Raw genomic sequence first — 16,220 nt, 5'->3', positions numbered from 1 at the left:
TGCAAGAGGTAATTACCTACAGATAATTTCCCATGTCTGGGATATGTTACTTTACTTGTAAGTGAATGAATAGTAACCATTCAGATACCTCTTTTTAAACTTTCCCCCAACTTCTCTAACAGTAAATACGAAGAAATGAAAAAGCAGTGCTTTCATGCTTAGTGTAGCATTACCATATCTCATCACCCACCTTTTCCTAAGAGCAGTCTGGTGAGCCACTTCAAGATTTTGCGAGGTCTTTGGAAATCAATCTAGCGGCAAAATGCCACAAGGCAGGAAGTGTCCATGGTACTGTTATTCACCATGGTTTTGAGACACCTAAACATCCCAGCACATAGGAGAAGGGCAGTGAATACCTATTGAAGGACTATATTGGGTATTGTCCTGTGGGCTTCTGGGGATTGAAATAGGTCCAAGAAAACTAATATGTGAAGCCACCTAGGGCTGCACTATCCAATCAGGTAACCACTAATGATATGTGGCTATTTAAATCCAATTGATTTAAATGGATTAAAGTTAAAAATTCAGTTCCTCGTTCTCACTAGGTACTTTTAAAGTGCTCAGTATCCTCATGTGGTTGCCATATTGGACAGCAGAGATATTGAATATTTGCATCATTACAGAAAGTTGTGTTAGACAGTGCTAGCAGAATAGCAGTAGTAGAGGCCTAAATTAGTGTCTTTTTAAAGTAAAATTCCCATGTGACCCTAATGTGCACTCATAATACCAAAAAGAGCCCTCTTACACATCTCCCCTCCATGCTGTAGGAACTTAGCCGAGCGAGGTGGTTGGCCCTCCGTGGTGGCCATCTCTTTGAGACTGATAGATAAACAACAGTAAAACTGTTAGCAAGACTGACAGCTGGTATATACTTATTTGGCTATACCAGTTGTTAATGTTATAAAATACTTGTACCAGTTAATAAAGACCTGCTAGCTTAAGTTTCTTCGGTATTTCCTTCTAATGCCCAAGAGGCCCTGGCCATTCCTTTAGGATTTCACCAACCTCCCCTCAGTCCAGCAAAAATGAATTAGTTAATGTCTATCTCATCTCTGGGAGTTGGGGGCTGCTCAAGGACTCTGTGCCAGCACTGCAGGCCTCGGACTGATGGATGCTACCTTTGACCTGATGGTTCCTTGGCCTCCAGGAGGGATTACTTCCTAAGGCACTCCCATCACTACCATGGCCATGTCCTACATCACAGATCCATTGGCTTCCAGAAGACCTTAAAGTCATTTCATCCAACCTCCTCATTTTACTGAAGAAATCAGGACCCAGAGAGTCAGACAGCTAGTTTGTAGCCAATTTAGAAATAAAACTCAGATCTTCTAACTTAGCACTTTTTTTTGTTACATCTTCTGTGTTCTTTTCCTGAACTATGAAATGGTGATTAATATCTTTATGCCTCAGAGTTGTTTAGTTAAAAAAAAGATACCTAATATTTTATGTATGTCTTATAATCTGCAAAAAGAAAAAAAACACACACACACACTCTGTATACATTCTCATGGGATCCCCACAAGAACCTGCGAGAGGTAGTAGGCTCCGAGGCAGTGAGTGGGGTGCCCAGCATAACAAAGCTACTGTGAGTAGGAAAGTCTGTATCTCTGTGGCTTGGAAAACTATAAACTCTTTTGTAAATGTAAGCTAATATACCATGTGGCAATACTTGCTTTTAGCTTGCGGTGTTTTGGAGTTCAGGATTTAGTGACATTGAAAGTAATAACTTTGTTCAAGTGCAAATGATGCAATGTGTGTATATATATATATACATATGTATCTTTTTACTTTGACAGTGTGCCAATTGCACAGACTTTGGTTCAGCATTGAAACAGAAGTGGGTTGCTTTGAATATATTTTTAAAATGAGAGAATCCAAATTTGTAATTAGCTTTACAATGATAGTTGTACAGTTTGAGTATCAAGGAGCATCCGGTAATTGTTTGTGTTATTAATGGTGGTTTGTTTTTTGTATTTCCCCTGAAGCAGTTAGGCCCTTTGGAAAAAGCAAAGTATACTGTTTGAGGGGTTATTTCTTCTATTCCCATTTTATTTTTCACAACTTGTAGCTCTGGTCTGCTTAAAAACTTAGTCATATACCTGAATGTGGCAAAGAAAAATCATTTATAAGCTATTCTACTTGCTTTGACACCTAATTATCAGGAAAATGATGCTTAAATTATGAAATAAAGCCACAGTGAAGGAAATGGTCCACTTCTCTTTGGTCTTTTGATCATTTTGATAGAAACAGTCCTTATTTTTACATAAGATTGTGGGAAAGATCAATTTAGCTCACTCCCAAAATAAGATTGAAATTTTTACACCCCCACCCCTCAAACCATAACCATCTTATACTATTAGTGGGTGCAGAAATTGAGTTTATACATCAGTTAAAGAGTGAGGTTATTTCATTTAATATAACAAACCACTTCAATTTGCTTTTATTAGCATATGAAAATTGTGGCATTCTCTACACCAATTATCCTGTAAGGTTAAATATACATAAAGGGGAAAGAGAAAGAAAGATTATTAGGAAAAGCTATAAATCTAAAAGAGCCTGGGGCTGTAAGACCTGCTTTAGCATTCCTAATTCGTAGCCACATTTGGGAAGAATGTGTTTGTATGTTTCTTTTTTCAAGTGTGTATTTTATCTGTATCTTCATGTCTTTCTCCATGTATAACCTGTTTTGTGTTATATAACACTCTCACCTCACACTTCTCTATTGTGCTCAAAGAGCTGTAGCCTTCCCCGTGTCAATATAGGACTTTCAAAGAGTTTACTATTGTCTAGAATTTTCTTAGACTTTCTCTGCTTCGTTTAGATGCTATAGATGGTACTGACCAAAAAGTGGAAAGACCAAGCTTGTGATTTATAGCTAGACTTGGAGTCAACATAGTAATGAGACACTAGGCTTGAATAGATCTTTGAAATTCTGAAGCTCAAATTCCTACAAACTTATTGGGGCATAAGGAGGACCAATGAGTGAGCACATACTTTCAAACTTGCCAGCCACCAGTTTTGATACCAATGCACTTGGCGTTAAATGAGATAATGTGTACAAGGACCTGGCATTGGAGTGCACACACTGTAATCATGCATAAGGGTTAGCCATTATTATTAGCTATTCTGATTTGATTTTGTCTTCGCATCTTTTTCTGCTTTCTGATGCCATGCTGAGGAACAGCAAAATGTCCAAGAAATAGGAAAACACCAGAAGGAAGGGAAATACAAGGCCTCACTACTCTAGAAGCTGAATTATCAACCCACAAATAAGCAGTTGTTTTTCTTCTCATGATGTTATGTGAATTATTTCTGAATTCTCTCACGTGCTTTTCCATGTGAAGACTCGATGGACAAGTCACAGCTCCCCTACTGTCCACATCTAACTCAGTCTGGCCTAATGAGGGTCATTTGATGGTAAACTTAAATTAACTCCATTTCTCTCTTGCTATGTGAAAAACAGCAAGCTGTTCACTATCTTCTGTGTAAGGAAAACGTAAATAAAATCTCTTACATTTGGTCATGATTGATTAGAATTTTGTTAAGTTGCGTGAGGAGCAAGTGTAATTTTCTCTGTCTATGATAAGGTTCGTAATTAACCAGGCATTCATGCTGCTGGAAAAAATATAAATTGGTGCAACCTTTCTAGAAAATCAAGACTCTCAAAGTTTATGCCCTTTCATGCAATAATTCCTTTTCCAGGAACCTGCATAAGAAAATGTTCAGAAATTTAGACAATCTGATATTCAGAAACGTCCCCTAAAGTGTTATTTACAATAACAAAGAAAAAAACAATCTGCAATTCCAAAAATGAGGGAAATAAATACATAAGATATATTTCTATGGGGTATAATACACATGAACTTTAAAAAACATGTTTTGAATAATTTTAATAACTTGGGGAAATACTCATTCATATAACTCACATTTTATTTCAGAATTGAATGAAAAAGTAGAAACAATACTCTGAGTATGTGCATGTATCTGAAAAGAATACTGGTCCACAATCCCTTATCTCTAATTCCAAATCCAAAAGTTTTCAGAAATAAAAAGGGGTTTTGTTTTGTTTTATTTTTAGTAACTTCTTTGATAGGAAAACCTGGCCTGAACTAATATGAGGCTCTATTTTACCCCCACTTAATAAGAATATGCATCTATTTTTGTGCAGAAATATTTAATGTTTAATATTATAGGGTGCTGCTCCATACTCTTACAAGATAATAATGTAATAAATGGTAGCTGCATTGTAATACTCTCTAAAATCCAAAAAATTTTGAATTCTGAAACATATCTGGCCCCAAGAGTTTCGGTAAAGGAGTTTTGGACTCGTATAACAAAACCTCATTAGTGATTTATCGGTGTCAAGGTTACCATTGACCTTTATTTTTTTTCTTTATTTTTCTGTATGTTTCAAATGTTCTACAATAAGCATGTATTAAAACGAAACACATTTGAGGCATCAGGGAATCATCTCATTTCAGTCAGAATTCTTAATCATTTGCTTCCTGACTCTCTTCTATTTACAATGGCCACATGTGTTTTTTAAACCAAGGTGTTCTGATTTGCTGATAGAAAACGTGAGATGAAATAGAGAAGGTGATAACTTACTGGACACGGAGCTATCTCCTAGGCTGCATTTAGATTCAGGAGAGCCCCTCGTGAGGGCTGCTCGCCTAAAGGAAGATACCTCAAGGAATAGGGCTTCTACCAGGCAGAGCCCAGGCGTTTATACCACGGGCTGTGGTGTCATATTCTGTTCATGAGGATTGGTCAAGAGGCCCACAGCCAGAGGCGCAGACAGTTGTGTGAGATCATAACAAGCAGAACGGAGTATGGCGAGATAGCAGGAGGGAGGGGGAAACATTCACATGCATCCTTTCATCTGCTAATGAACAATTTCCTACCCAATTAGGTGGACACTCACTGACCTGTCAAAAGGTTGCCCCACAAAACTTTGGGGTCCATGTCTGAATGGATTGTCGGAGCCTTCTCATCTCTCCCTTCGCCCAGTTCCCTGCATCCTAAGACTCAAAGCCAGCACAGGACCTGGAAAAATTACATGTAAGTTTTGACCAGGGTTTATATTCCTTAACTAAACAATAATAAATATTTTCTTAGATGATAGTAACAAACAGCCCAAGCACACATGAATTCCTTTTTGTTTTTTTTTAACAAAGGAACTGGAGAGTTATCATTGAGCAAAGGAGCAAAGGTTGGAATCTGTATATTGGTGGCTCCTTAACTCAGTGGCTCTTAAAGTTCAGCTTGAACCAGAATCACCTGGAGGGCTTGTTGAAGTACAGCTTGCTGGGCCTCATGCCCAGATTTCTGATTCAGTAGCTCTGATACCGGCTAGGAATTTGCTTTTCTAACAAGTTTCCAAGTGAGGCTGATGCAGCTGGTCCAGGGACCCCAATTTGAGAATCACTGTTTTAACTCATGTGCTTGAAAGGATAAAAAAGGTAGAAAACTGTATATACTTGAGTGATAAATAGCATTAAATTAAGAAATGTAATGCTTCGCTTAATACACTGTGTCTCAGAAAAGAGTTTTAAGGTTCACTTAGCACTTTCACATTTGGAAGTCCAGCCCAGTAGATGCCATTATTCTGTGCCAGCTTTACCCCAGAGTTGCTAGTACCAGCCATTCTTTGTCCCTAGTTTTCAACAAGTGTGACTAATAGTACTGTTATTAGGCTAAAACAACAGCTACAGTCCTTTTGCAGGTGTGCTCATCATGCTTTTAGACACACTCAAAAATCTTTTTTCCCCTGAGTTGGGAAATACATTGTTCCCTTTCAGAGTGAGTCATCGTAGCATTATCCCTCCCCTCACACACTTAAATGTGATTTGATTTACAAAACACATGTGGGACAGAAAGACAAACATCACATGTTCTCACTCATGGGATCTAAAAATCAAATTTGAACTCCTGGACATAGAGGGTAGAAGGATAGCTACCGTAAGCCAGGAAGGGTAGTGGGGGTTGGGGGCAGGGCGTGGAGGCGGGATGGTTAATAGGTACAAAAAAAAAAAAGAATGAATGAGTATGACCTACTATTTGATAGTATAGTAGAGTGACTATAGTCAATAATGACTTACATTTTGTAATAAGTAGTATAAGTGGATTGTTTGTAACTCAAAGGATAAATGCTTGAGGGGATGATTACCCCATTCTCCATGATGTGCTCATTTCATATTGCATGCCTGTGTCAAAACATCTCATGTACCTCACAAATATACACACCTACTGTATACCCACAAGAGTTAAAAATTTAAAAAAACATACCTGGGAAGGGAAGCACAGCTCCAGTGAATAACCCAAGCCAGGAAGTCCAGGTTTTGTGAGATTTTAAGTTCTCAAGACTGAAAAACTTGGTGAATCATCATGTTGCAGTGTTAGCTTTCAAACAGGCCCATTGCCTAACTGCTGAGGACAAGAACAATTTATTCCATGTTAATAGAAAAAAGTGGAAGAGTTTGACTAAACAAATGCACATTTGGACACATGTAAGCGTACATACAAATGTACATGTGTACCTGTGAATAGACATATGCATTGTATATTTTTGAGCTTTGACTATAGGAATTTTAAACAGCATTTTTTCTTTTGTTTCATTGAGTCGATGTGAGTGTAAAAATAGTATGAATCATACTGTCCAGGAAACATTTGAGAAATTTCTGGGCGTTTTAAATCTGTGGATAAGCACTGTGGTTTATAACATTTTACTTGGATATGGTAGATGTTATCATTCAAAGTAGCACTTAGGATTTACAGTTCTCTTATTATAACTCTCTGGAGTTGAGAATAATCACTGTTAATAAAGCAGTTGCCAAGCAAATATGTAATGAAAGAACATATGTATTGCCTCAACATTAATAGAGTCAAAAATCCTGGAGATGGACTTAAATATACAGTAGGTGTATGTTAAAATGTTTAAAATAAAACCCACAATATCAGAAAAATAAGACAAAAACCAGTAAGTGTTAAAAGTGATCTATAATGGAATTAACCCAGAGGTGCCTTCTGGGGGCTGTCCAAAGGGTAACAGGGCTGGGATTAGGGCTGACAGAGTTGTGAGTGATGTAATTATTATTACTCCACCCTCAAAAATATACCATCTCCAACAAGCACTAGTTATTCTGCACTGCATTCCTGGAAGGAAGGTTATCAGTTTATGAGGCATCTTCACCATAAAGTGAAAGAAGCAGGTCGGATCAAATGCCCCTTAGTGCCCTCTCCTGCTCTGCCACTCTGCAGATCTCCACGTTTGCACATCCAGTGTTCCTGTGGGATGACCTTTGCTGTCAGTCAGTTTCCCGTCTACAGGTCAGGAAGGAAAGAAGTTGTTGTGACTCCTTAGGTGAATCATGGCTTCAGGCTCCTGCTGGATCTGGCAGGACCTGCCTGGATCACTCCCTGTAGCTTTGGACATAGCGTTCAGTCACCGAGTGAGTATAAAACTGAATCTTGTGGGGCAGAGGGCGACAGGGGGCATGTGGGAAACTTCTGTACTTTCTGCTCAGTTTTACTGTGAACCTAAAACTGCTCTTTAAGATAAAGCTTATGAATTTAAAAAATTAAATACTAAACAGTATGGCAATTCCTCAAAAAAAATTAAACAGGATTACCAAGTGATCCAGCAATTCAACTTCTGAGTATATTCCAAAAGAAGTGAAAGTAGGGATTTGAGCAAATAGATGTGTGTACACCCATGTGCATAGCAGCATTATTCCAGTAGCCAGAGGTGGATGCAACCCAGGTGTCCATCAACAGATGAATCGATAAACAAAATGTGGTATGTATTAATACATACAGTGGAATATTATTCAGCCTTTCAAAAGATGAAATTCTGACACACGCTAACCATGTGGAGGAAACTTGAAGATGCTAAGTGAAATAATCCAGACACAAAAAAGCAAATATTAAATATCCCGTTTATATGAGGTACCTAGAACTGTCAGATTTATAGAGTCAGAAAGTAGAATGGTGGTTGCCAGGGGATGGGAGGATGGAAAAATTGAAAGTTGTTGTTCAATGGATATTAAGTATCAGTTTGGGAAGATTCTAGAGTTCTGGAGATGAATGATAATGATAGTTGCACAGCAATGTGAATGTATTTTATGTCACTGAAATGCACACTTAAAAATGGGTAAAATGGTAAATTTTATGTTGTATATATTTTACCATAATTTTTAAAGCTTTCCTTCTAAGAATACTGTGCAGAATCACTAGCTAGTGCTTGATAGGGATGCTGCAGTTCGTGAGGATGCAGGAAGAACCAATCATTATGTCTCTCACACCTCCCTCATTCCTGTTACCCTTTGGGCAGCCCTTAGAAGACACCAAAGGTAAGGGTATCCACTGAATGGTATATACGTCAGTCCCAGGAATGAGCTTCCTATCAGAGTAAAGACACAGTTGTCAGAAGCCATCAAGGGAATTTGCCTTAAACAACTGTGGCCTCTACTAAAATGCCATTTACACATCTAGAAGACCTGCTTCACTGGGGCGAAGGAAAGCGTAAGCCACCCATGCTCCAGCAGTGGGTCTGCTCCATTTCCTTCAGATGGGTGTTTGTAAACCAGTCCATGAACAGAGCACTGGCGTGGAGAGAGTCCCGGAGCTGTGTACCTGACTGTGGCTCCTGAAGGGTCTTAATCAGCGGAGGTGGACATGTCGGCAGGAACCAGGGAATGCAGACTTGCTGTAGATTCCAGCACAGTAGAAAATGAAAGCTTTGACAGGAAATCCACAACGGATAGTTCTCCTACTGTAAGGCCTATGATGATTATGATGCCTGTTTTACATTCTCCAAGTGAAGCAGGATTTATCCCCCATCACCAAATCTCTGTACTTACAGGTATTACGGTACTGGTAAGTCACAGACAGGTTAGTGAGTGGCCTGTAGTCCTGTGAGGAACACACAGGATGGAATTCACTAGGTTAGTCCATTGTGCCCTACTTTTTTTGGCTTTTGCCTTTTATTCTACATTTCTAGAAATTTGGCCTTGAAAAACAGTCAACAGTTTTATGGGGCCCAGTAGCCATACTTTATTCAGGTCGTCTTCACTCCCTTCACCCTCTACCCCTAGGGCTGACCAGGGATTAGAATTCCTGAAGAGTCGTATATAAGGATCCATGGTTTCAAAAAGTTCAGACAGTGCTATCCTAAATTATCTTACTTTCTCCTTAAGATACCAGTATATGTATAGTCTATTACAGAGGCCCTATAGCAGAACCATTATATATAATTTGGCTTAAGGAAAAGGTGTAACTGAAAAGAGGTAAAATGAATTTGTTAAAGTACAATATATATAAATTAGTCCACTCATTCTCATGCCAGACTTTCCAAACCTGCTTAGAAAGAAACTCTTCATGCTTTTCACTTAGGTATTGGAAAACAGGGCAAAGGAAAAGAGGTTTCTGAGTCAGTTGCCATGGGGAGCTGCCGAGATACCAAAAAAAAAAAAAAAAAAAAAACTGGAATTAAAGGTTTTTGTAGAGGAAAAAATTCAGGTCAGCAAGTCTAAGGGAGAGGAAAGTAAGGACTTACTCATCTTTGACATCCACCCTGAGCTTGAGTTGAAAGGGATGGATATGGAATCTAATCCCCCGACACAATGAGTTCATAGACCATAATTTTTGTATAGGCACACTGACACAGATTTTCCCCAGAGAAGAACATCAAACCAGCCATCACCAGACAAAATGACATAAGGTAGAGAAGACCAACAAAGACAGACCCTGGTGGGATCTCCTTGTCTCCTTGTCTCATCATTCACAGGAATCAGATGTGCCTGGTTCCAGACATTGAATTTATGTTTACTGATGGCTTTGCTACCTGGAACCCAACTAGCCAGAACCCTGAATTAGCTAACCTTCATACTTCCCCACCCCCTCCCCTTCCCTCCCACACACCCCACCCTACCGCACATACCACACTTCCCTTTTTCAGTGATGAAGAAAACAAGATAGCTTTGGTTTTGAGTAAAGGTGGGGTGTAAACCCTGGAGGATACTTGTAGCTGATGACACTGACCTGCTGAATCATTGAGAATGGTTAGATGTTTTATAAAGAGGAAAAACTGCTTTGGAAAACCTTCAACAAAAAGCATTTTCTAGTTGTCAATTAACCAGAAAATCAAAATAATAAAAAATATTCTTGTCTTCAAATAGTCTAATTAACTGAGGTTTTAGTGTACCTATTTCCATGCTTTAATAATAATCTAAAAATGTTGACTGACGATAACAATATACTATTCATTTTTATTCTTCTCAAGAAACTGCAAGTTTTGACTTTTACCATCTTTCCAGTGCCAGAGGTTAAATGTTAAATGTTCTGTTTATGTTAAGCACTCTAAAAGTTGTGACATTACTGGTTTTAAAACTAATATATGAAATCATTTTATGAACCTGTATATTTAGCTCCTATAGTCATTGGCAACCAATGGCATACTTTTGAAGCCAATTCTGTTTCTTTTTTTTTTTTTAAAAGAACCTATTATATGATTATTTGTAACATTCCATTTCACATTCAGATTATGTTCTGCTCAAGAGATCATCAAAATTAATTTTCATTCTCTGCTAATGGTACAGAGAGGAGTGATGTTACCGGCATGGTTATATACTGTAATATGTAAGTCAAAAATTTCAAATGATAATTCCCTGTGAGTCATGAGTCTCCAAATAATCTATGTTTTATTATAAAGCTGCCTACCCAGTGACATCAGTTGTAGCACAAATGGTTTATCAATTTATTCTAATAGTTTCCAGTCTGTTGATTTTTAAGAAATGGTTTGTGTGCTCTTTTTTGGTTGCACCTGTCATTAGTGAAATGATGCCTCTCTTTGAGCCCAGGTTTAACCCAGGGCATTGCAGCATGTTTTTCCAAGGATGTCCCATTAGATAGATCTTCTAAGAGTGTGGTGCCCGCAGACTTGTGGCAGCTGAAAGTTGCATAAACTGTGCGACATGAGGAGGAAAAGCACTTCTGCTCTTCTGCCCCGGGACATTATTTACAAAGCTTTGCAGGATAGCAAGATTTTTAGAGTCCTTGCGGTACTTAACTAGAAGCTATAAGCTGTTATTTCTAGCATATTTTTCCTGTGTTCCGTGCCTTATTTGTTATCAGTTCAGTTCAGATTAGTATGCTGGGTTCTTGATTTCTTGACAGAAAGTGTCAGAAACTTATTGATGAAGTGTTCTTGATTTCTAGACAGAACCAGAATCAGAAAATAATTGTTTCCTTTTATCTAAGCAGAAGTAGCTTTGTTTTCCTTATTATAAAAGTGATACATGTATTCTACATAATTTATAAAATAGCAGAAAATTGAATAAAAGTAGAGATAAATTACCTGTAATCTGGCTGCCCAAATATAACCTACCTGTTAACTCATACTTTTATGTATTTTTCCAGACTTTGTTCAACTAGTTAACTAATTTCAAATTTACAAGCAGTGCTCTGGGCTGATCACATCCTACAAGCTGGTGGCACTTAGGAATGATGACTTTAAGTGTCATCTTACAGGACAGTGATTTCCTCATTGCTTTTTTTCTCCCTTCTATTAATCAGCTCTTACAAGAACAGATACCTGGGTGGACTCACCAGTATCTTTATCAGGTGGAAATTCCTATCAACCAGTATTTTCATTTCTACCTCCTGTCAGTCAAAATAATACCGAGTGGCCCTGTAAGATCCTAGTGGGCCTCTAGAATCATAAAGGAAGATTCAGTTATGTACAAGGTGGTTTTGGTGTAGATCAACTGATTGTGTTGTGATTATTTAGAAATTAGTAATCACTATACTATAAGGCAATTTGGGAGAAACGGGAAACGTTGAGTTAGCCAGATCCTCCCATTCCCCATTCACAATCCAAACAATATGGATTCCAGTCAAATTCTGATTTTATAATTTTGGTAACAAAATTTCATTCAAATGTATGTCTTCTTGTGCTGTGAACAGAGTTGTCCTTTAACTTTGCATCCTTTATCCCCCTTCAAAGACACATCTCTTCGGATTGCTGTGGTGTGATTTTATAGCTCCTTGAGTTGTGCTGGTATCTCTGTGCTTGTCTTTGGAGAGTACTAGGCCTTCGGGTTAGGATGAATCCTAACGCTTGGCCAAGGTTAGGAAGGGCTTTGAGCACTGAAAGAAAACCGAGGTAAATTTTAAGGAATTGTTAAAAGATTCTCAAGAAATGTGGTAGAATTGTCATCTACAAACCTCATGTCAATAGAATAGGAAGTATTTAGTAAGCAGCTGCTAGAAGGGATTTTGTTTGTTTAAAAAAAGAGAAAAACTCTGTCTTTGACATTGGTTATATCTAGATCTTATCATCCCCTGTACAGGACTCTTAAGTTCCTTGAAAGCAGCGACTTTGAGAGCATCCCTTCATGTCCTCTGTGTCCTTGTATATAATAGGGACTCAGTGTGTGTTGAATTAATATTTCTGTGGCTCTTCAGTGATAGATGAACGAATGTGCTCGATTTAGGTAACTACATTTGACCTTTTTCCTACAGCAGTTGAAGGGTGTTTGGGTAGCATCCGCGATTGTATTGAATGCCCTGATTGGGTACAGGTGTGAGGGAGTGGTATACAGTACTTTGATCCTCCACTGGAGAAGGAGATAATAATGTGGATAATGAGAATTTGGTTCTTTATCTTTACTTTCGATTTGGCCGCCTTCCTTCACTGAGTCACAGGGCTCACTTGTTTAGTGATGGGCCTGTCATTTAAGCCTGAGACTGTCCCTCAGACTGTTTATGACATTGGACCTGAATTTCCCATTACATGAACAGCCAGCATTTGACATATAAATTCAAGAACACACTATAAGTTTGTTGGCTTTGTAGTTGACATTGAGATTAACTTTCTCTAACCTAAACCAGTGAAAACTAAAATGCTCCTCACCACATAAAAGTTTTGCTTTCGCTGTGTTCAGACCCCTCCTACCTTGTCACAGCACAGTCATTTGGAGTCTGATTTGGGGGCGGTGTGGTTGTCTCAGTGGCGTATGACCCACTTTGTGTAATACTTAATTGCCTGTATTTTTACAACACAAGTCAGAAGTTCTGACGATAGTGGACTATCACCCAAAAAAGATTTTCTGAGACATCTCATCAGAGCTGCTCGAGTACCGCGCATGAAGACGGTGTTAGCTCTGCAGGGTATGTGCTAACTACCAGACGATGAAAGAACATTTCCTCTAGTTTCTGGATAATGAGCAGGCACACAGGTAAAGATGCCTTTCTCAGAGTTGACTCCCTTTGTTTCCTAATGATTCTGGTGATTTTGTTGAACTAGACTTTTAAACATTAATTGTTACCTGCATATGTTTACTGTTGTAGTTTGCAGAGGGCTCAGAGGAACAATCATTTTAATTGGTATCCTGAGACTATAATAACTATCCTGAGACTATAATAACTTTTTATTAAAAATCTGGAAAGACAGTAATCAAAAATAGACTCTCATCTCTATCTTCTCTGTGCCCCTAGCAAACATCCTCTTCATCAATTTTGTTTTTATTATTTGCCATCAAGATGGTTATCTCTAAATATCAGATGCTTCAATCCACAGTGATATCCATGTGTGAATTGATGCTTGATCAGCTTCAGGTTATCAGGTGGAGAAGTGTGGTTAAGGTGTACAGAAAGAAAAAATGCACAGAAGGAAAGAGATAGCATGGGGATACTGTGCCTTGGTAAGCGTGGTGCCACTGCAGACTAAAAGCAGATATAAGTCAAGTGCTACTGACTTAAGTTTGGCAAAATCACTCCTTGCAGCCCGCTCTGTTTTAGAAATGTTTGTGTTTCTGATATCACTTTTGTTAATTTGAAGAACTTTTAAAATACCATCATTGTTTCAAAACAAAATATAGAGGTGTGGATCACCTTCCTGAATTTACAGAAAAGTTTTTGGGTACATTTCTTTGCGGAAGATTGGCTGAGATGTGGTTCATGGCAGGGTGGTGCCCGTGCCCTGCAGATCATGTTGTCTATACACTGATTGACATACCAACGTAGAGTCTTTGAAAATGCCCATTGGTAAGTCAACATTGTTTTCCCTGAAAGTCCTGAGACAGAAAAAAAAAATGAAAGTACAAACACTAACTGGAAAAAAATGTCACCCATTTTAGCCACTTTGCATCCCTTGTTAGGACAAACCCTGGGCTGGGTTTTTTTACATTTGTGAAGTTGTGGGGTAGGTGGGGCAGTGTGGGTGGCCCAGAAAAAGTAGCGGTTAGAATAAGATTTTCCATTTATTGCCCTTTGTGCATGGCTAAAAATAAGAGTCATACAAATCAGAATATGTAGTGCAAGCAAAATCACTCTGTTAATTCTGATGACTGGCTTGCCCACATCTTTGCATCTGTCTGGTAAGTGGTATATTGGGAAATAATTTTTCTCTGTTTAAATAGCAAAAGGCAACCAAGTTTTTGCGTTGTTTGTGTACACATGACAGTTTATCAGCACTTTTCCCTACTGAAGGAAGAAAGATCCAACTCATACATAAACAAAATGTGTTGGTGGAAGGAAGAAAGAAGTATGAAACCCTTGAATCTTTTTTAAAAAGGAATTGTGTTATTTGAAATGTGATTTTACAACTTCCATCTTCTTGGCTTATTGTTAGAAAGTTCTTTCTTGTAAACCTATAGCACAGCAAGGAAAGGATATCTTAATGGTGTTGCCCTAGAGATTGGAAAAGTTTTTGTGTGTTTGGGATGGGGGAGGGAGAAGGGACAAGTGTGAGCGCACGCCTGCCCTGTAGTACCTTCTGTAGACACAGATGTTGGAGGGACAGTTAACCAAGTAAAAACTCCCCTGCATCTGGCTGCTGAGTCGAATGCAACCACAGTAAGTGATAACGTGTCTGTTTGTGGCTAAAAGAAACACCAAAGAGAGGCGGCACCAGCATTCACAGGGAAATTTGTATCTTCGCGATCCCATTGATGGTGCTGTCCCGTTCCACTGACTGAGTGGCTGTGGCATTTCCAAAGAATGAGAATGTCTGCAAGTGTTCTGAGCCTTTCAGTTTGATGCCCTTTGTGAAATGGATGAGTCAAGAGGGCAGTCATTCCAGAAGACTCTGAAAAATGAAGACTGCAAATCACATTTCTCTTTGGCATCCCCAACTGTGGCAGACAGTGTGGCAGAGTGGTTACAATGAGTTGAGAGCTTTAGGAGGGAAAAAAGACTCCGGATCAAATCTTAGCTTAGCTACTTGTTGACCTTGATCTGTTAACCTCTCCTAGGCCTGAGTGTCTTTATTTGAAAACGGGAACAGTAGTAGTACTGCCTACCTGAATGAGAGGGTGGTTGTGGGGATTCGGTGAGATGACGTACGTAAAGCACAAAGTCAGCACTCCACAAAATGATGTTGGTGTTATTGTCTGTCATTTGTGCAGTTGCATCATAAAATGTGTTGGAGAATTTTAGAGCATTTGGGAGTTCTCCTCTATTCTTGGAGTACAAATTTTGGAATTAAGTGGACAAAAGATCATCCTCTGGTTCAGTGTTTCAGAAGAATACAGGCATTTATAGAGTGGTTTGCTTCTTCTTAGATTACTAATGCCATCTGGGGGATTTTTTTTTTTATTTTGCCATTAAGTTAGCACAGTGTAAGCCTCTCTTTCAAGATTAGTGCTGTGTTGAGCATATTCAGTAATTTTTACTTTCTCCGTATGTTTTTTATTTAAACATGGATTTTCAGTTCTAACATCTGTGCATGTTAATTGTAGTACCTGCTGGTGTACATTATGAAAGACATTGCTAATGTTGTAATCAAGTAAGGCTAAAAAATATTTCAGGTGGAAATGGGCAAAACTTCAGGAGCAATTAGCTTCCATAGTGGTGTAATTCCCCACAGAAAATATTGCATCTGTTATAATTCTCGTTACTAAACAATCTGACAGATTGACCAGATGCTGAAAGGCAGAAAACAATTGCTGTTGCTTTTATTTTTATTTGTTATGCTTTGCAAATTATTTTCTGTTTAATACAATGTATACCTGTCCTTCTAGAGTCCTTTTCCACCCATCAGAGTTTTGCATTATAAAGTATATTGTGTATTTCACAATCCAAAGTCATAATTGTGGACATAACTTTTTTGTTAGCCTTCAGGATAGGATTCTAAGACTTCAGATCAGTCTCCCTTTAACCTCCTCCAGGACTTTCCTAGAATTCTGTTTCTTCATTTATCAAAGTTAAAGAGAAGTTAT

General features: G+C 38.5%; 1 protein-coding gene across 3 annotated transcripts in view; it reads left to right on the top strand.

Annotated features, from left to right (window-relative positions):
• Positions 1 to 16,220, top strand: part of BACH2 (BTB and CNC homology 1, basic leucine zipper transcription factor 2) — a 370,236-nt gene that overhangs the window by 203,581 nt on the left and 150,435 nt on the right. For all 3 annotated transcript variants that reach the window (XM_011941938.1, XM_011941939.1, XM_011941937.1), the window contains one exon: positions 4,913 to 5,061. The gene's annotated coding sequence lies outside the window, so the exon portion shown is untranslated. The remainder of the gene's footprint in view (positions 1 to 4,912; positions 5,062 to 16,220) is intronic.

Source organism: Colobus angolensis, unplaced genomic scaffold, assembly GCF_000951035.1.
Source record: "Colobus angolensis palliatus isolate OR3802 unplaced genomic scaffold, Cang.pa_1.0 Scaffold203, whole genome shotgun sequence".
NCBI lineage: Eukaryota > Metazoa > Chordata > Mammalia > Primates > Cercopithecidae > Colobus > Colobus angolensis.
Note: the sequence above shows the minus strand (reverse complement) of the source record. Positions and strands in the feature narration are given on the sequence as shown.